Here is a 4,936-nt window from a genome sequence, read left to right as displayed (position 1 = left end):
AGTTGAGTAGTATTCCATTGTGTAAATGTTCCAGTTTCTTCATCCTTTCTTCACTTGAGGCACATCAGGGTTGTTTCCAGATTCTGGCTATTATGAATAAAGCTGCTATGAACATATTTGAGTAGATGTTTTTATGGTTGAACATCTTTCGTATTTATGCCCAGGAGGGGTATAGCTGGATATTGAGGTAAAGCATTTCTCATTTTTCTGAGAAAGCACCAAATTGAGATATATATATTTATTTGTCGCTTCATGAATTTGCATGTCATCCTTGTGTAGGGGCCATGCTAATCTTCTCTGTATCATTCCAATTTTAGGGTATGTGCTGCTGAAGTAAGCAGTCAAAAGCTTATTAATCCAATTAATAATTTATCTAATGTAGACATATAACAACAAACTAATTTAACAATCAGGAACACATTCCATGTAAGGTTTCACTAACTGCATTATTTTTCTTGCTTTCTTTGTTCACAATTATTTATCGAGTTTTATTAAAACCATGTGGTATTTATCATTTTTCCATAAAATTAAAATATTATGTTAAATGTATAAATTAAATTTACTTTTTGCAATGAAACAATTTTTTACTGAAATTTTCCATCAGTTGAGAAATACATTTAGAAATACCTTTTTTTAAAAAAAAATATGAACCTTAGTATTAATGGCTCAAATTTGATTACTTCAACCAAAAATTGTTTCCATTCTCATTACTGATCAAACAAAATGCAAATGTCATCAGAATACTCATTTTCTTCCTTGTATGCAACTGTAATAAATGGAAAAACCCACTTTTCATTAGTTTGCTTAAATGGGGTAATATTTAAAATTATAATGCGGGTTTGTGTATATTAATGGTAAGAAGTACTTTGACTCACTCCCTACACTGATTTAGAATGTCAATAAAGACAACTTTAATTCTGTCATTGTCTAGAAATCACAACAGAACGGGCCCAAATTGTTTGCTCATTATTAGTTCTTTTAGTGGGCTTTCCTGGAATGATTCTGCATAGCAGGTACTACTCTATGTTTCCAACCATAATTTAAGAGAGAAAACTCTTATGACAGATACAGCTTTAAAAACATAAAAGTTTATCACATAAAGATAGCTGTTATCTACTTCGAGAATATATCTTAGAATATAGTTCCAGGGCTGGAGAGATGGTTAAGCTGTTAAAGTCTAGACTTACAACCAAAACATCAAGAATACAGAATCATTTTCTTTGGTTCAGATAGTCAATAGAGAATAAAAGTTAATAATCAATCTTGGAGTTCTCATACTATTCTCATACTATTCTAATTGAATATGTAGAATGACCTTCTTACATTTATATGAATCTAGTACACACACACACAAACACACACACCTGTTCAGTCCACAAGCAAGGGTAGGTGTCTCAGCTAGTCTTTGCCAGAGTCCCAAAGAATTAGGTATTAATGCCAGTGAAGGAATGGACTTGTCAGCAAGAATGAAGGAAAGCAGGAAAAGAGAGAAAGCTTCATTCTTTCATGTCCTTTATTTAGACAGCTGACAGAATAATCTGCCCAGATTAAAGATGAATTCCTACTACAGAAGATGCAAATTAAAAGTGGGTTTCTCACTTCAATTTATTTAATTAAGAAAATCCCCTCACAAGTATACTCAGATGCTTGGCTTTTAGTTAATTCCAGATGTAACCATTTGGACAACCAAGAACAGTCATCACAAGGGGCAAAGTCATCTTTCTGAGAAATACTGCACTAGCCTAATGTCTGGTTGAAAACTATTAGCCACTACACTGTCTTATGTTCTAAAGCAAGAAAAAAAATGGGATTATATGTTTGTTCATAAAAAGCCAGACAACCATACTATCAGATGATATTCTGTATGAAGAAAAAGCAGGTGGGCCAATTTAACACTGTGAAGGGATAAAATAGCAGATACTCATGACTGAATCATGGAAGACATAATACAGCATTCAATTTTGTTTTTTCTAACTCCCTTCTTTTTAAACTTGAAAATACATTCTTCTGACCCACAATACATTCTGAACATTGTTTTCGATCCTTCCACTCCTACAAGCTCTTACCCCACATCCCCTCTCCCCAGATACACTCCCACTCCATTTCCCTTTGAGAAAAGAATAAGTCTCTGTTGTAGATTATCAATATTTATTATTGATTTATCTTTAGTTAAACATAGGTTATTCCTGAGCCAGCTGTATACCCAAATCACCACACAAAGACTAGGATGTATTTAGTTAACCTAGAGCACAATGATGGGCAATAGTTACTCCATCCTAAACTTCCAAGCGCATATAGCTTTTTCTCATTCAGATTTCACCCATTATACTTGCTTTTTAATCCTATTTTAGGTCTGGTTGGTTCATCTCTGCTGCTATTTCCAGGTCCTCTCATCCCAGCTCTCTTTCTCAGACCTCCTCTCCTCCCCTCTGGACCAGGATGCATCACAATGCAATGTATGGATAGAAACCAGATAGTGAGTTAGAGAAATCAGCATTTGAATGAACAAGGGTAAATTGTATACATTCCACAAGAAGATTATACCAACTTTTCCCCCTTTAAGTCCAATAAAAGGCTCCTTTTCTTTCAATACAATAATTAAAAAACAGTTATGAGAACTATTAGGTAAGATTTATATGTGCAATGTCCAGTCCATGTGCATTTGGCAACTTTGGAGAAAGTGTGTGATTATCCTATCTTGACAATTTTAGCATTCTATATCTAAATTAACTTTTTTTCCTTATTGGTAATACCTACATGAAAACATTTTCTTAAATTCTGAACAACATAAACTTAATTGTGGAACTATAATTACTTGGTCTTCAACCCTACCAGAGATTTGACAAGGAATAATATTAGTTACTGGAGTAAGTAGAAAGTGCACGTCAGCAGCTTTCAATAGATAGATAGATAGATAGATAGATAGATAGATAGATAGATAGATAGATAGATAGAATTTGCTGCCTGAACAATCACCCCAAAGTCTCTATAACAGTGGAGCATAATCTTCAGCCTTCTGGCTCAGTATATTTGACAAACATATATGTGAATCAGGAACTATTTAGGACTTGTTTACCTTGTCTTGGCCAAGTTCGGCAGTCAAACTTTCCTGCATTTAAGGTTGCCCATTTTAGACGAATTTTGTCTGTCATGAAAGAGGACATTTTCTTTTTGCCTGGGTAGCTTGTTTGCCACATTTGAAGCCATTTCCATATGGAAGTTCTTTGATGCTCATCATCTTCTTTGAAGTAGGCTGGGTGCTACCAGGATGACCTGTCTCATTGTCAAAGAATCTTTAAATAATAAAGACATTTTAAATGCCATATTCTGTAGGTCTCTGAGGTTTTTAAAGACTTACCTATCTTTATATAACCATATCTATCTGTTAAACTTAGGATGTATACTCCTGTGATAAATTATACTAGTGTCTAATATGACTATGAGTTAATTAACAATTAACTTTCACTACCTAATATCTTAACTTTGTTAACAACTTATAACCATCTCCCAATGACAATAAACATTAATAGCCCCCAGAAAACAACTAAAAACCTTCCCAACCCCCTTTAAAAGAAATTGGACATTGTTCTCATGTAATTTTTCCTATCTGGTTTTTTGGACACTCAGAAATCCTGCTGGCAGCCCAAAGAAAATAAGGAAAAATGGTTAATTAAGCAAGCATTAATATTTGTGGTCCAGTCTTTGAAAGTTGAGAAAGTTCAGGTTTAATAGAGATCCTGTTTTGAACAGTCTATATTGCTGGACCAATTGAGATTAGTAGCTCTCTTCAAAGCTCTCTTGGGAGCAGGCTTTGGTGAGAAACAGCAATTGAAGCAGTTGAGGCAGGAATAAGCAGAATGTTAGAACATGCAAGATGTTGAAACAGATGTGTCAAGGTCTCAGCACACTGGAAGGATGAATCCTGTCAGGTTTGATGCAACATCTCTGGTGTCAGGGGCTTTTGTTCTGTGAACATATAATTTCTCACAAGCATTATACAGTCCTAAAATTATAAATGTATGAGATGTGCAAGATGAAACTAAACAGTGAACCAATTTTATCTATACCAATTTAAAGGATGGCATAATAAATTTTGAGGATATTGTAGACAAGGATTTATTGGCCATGTATTGTTGAAGTTCCAGCTGGAGACATATATATGTATGTATGTATGTATATATATATATATATATATATATATATATATATATATATAATGTGTATATATATATATATATATATATATATATATATATATATATATATATACAGTCTCTTGCAGTTTCAGAGTTCTTTCCATGAGAAGGGATCAGCAATTTTATGCTACCTGTTCTTTTTAGTCTTCTTGACGTCCATCTTCATGTGTGTGGCCAAGATCTTCACGTGGTCTTCCTCTGCCATTTCTGATTTTTATTCCTTTCGATGGAACCCATAATTTCTCTTCTCCTGTATGAACATATGCAAAAGTTCTTTCACAGTGTAACATATTTCCTCTTTTCCATTTTGGAATTAGGACCTTTTCATGATGCTCTAATTCAGCAGTCCTTTCTAAATTCCATTGTTTCTTAGCATGTGTGCTACTTATCTCATTTAAACACTTTAAAATTGATAAGTCATTTTTAATCTATTTTGAGGAGATATAGTTCCCTTCTGTTTTATGACCATCTTTTAAATTTTTTCTGTTAGATATTTTCATAATTGTTTGACCTGTAAGATTATAAGTTATATCTGTAACAGGTTTCATGTCTAAAATATTATTCAATTCCAATGGATATACGTGCTGAAGCACCATCAGCCCCAATTTGCAAGGGCATCTCCAAAATATTCATCATCTCCAAAAAATGTGTAACCTTAGGATCATACTCTCCAGAATTTAAGGCAAAAGCCCACTGGAATTCTGAATATGAATCTATGATGTGATTCATATATTTCAGTT

General features: G+C 33.5%; 1 non-coding gene across 1 annotated transcript; it reads right to left on the bottom strand.

Annotated features, from left to right (window-relative positions):
* Positions 1-234: 234 nt before the first annotated feature.
* Positions 235-341, bottom strand: LOC129671048 (U6 spliceosomal RNA). The gene has a single exon (XR_008719299.1). It is a non-coding gene; the product is annotated as a U6 spliceosomal RNA (small nuclear RNA).
* Between the last annotated feature and the right edge of the window lie 4,595 nt (positions 342-4,936).

This window comes from Psammomys obesus, unplaced genomic scaffold (genome assembly GCF_907164565.1).
Source record: "Psammomys obesus unplaced genomic scaffold, mPsaObe1.curated_primary_1811, whole genome shotgun sequence".
NCBI lineage: Eukaryota > Metazoa > Chordata > Mammalia > Rodentia > Muridae > Psammomys > Psammomys obesus.
Note: the sequence above shows the minus strand (reverse complement) of the source record. Positions and strands in the feature narration are given on the sequence as shown.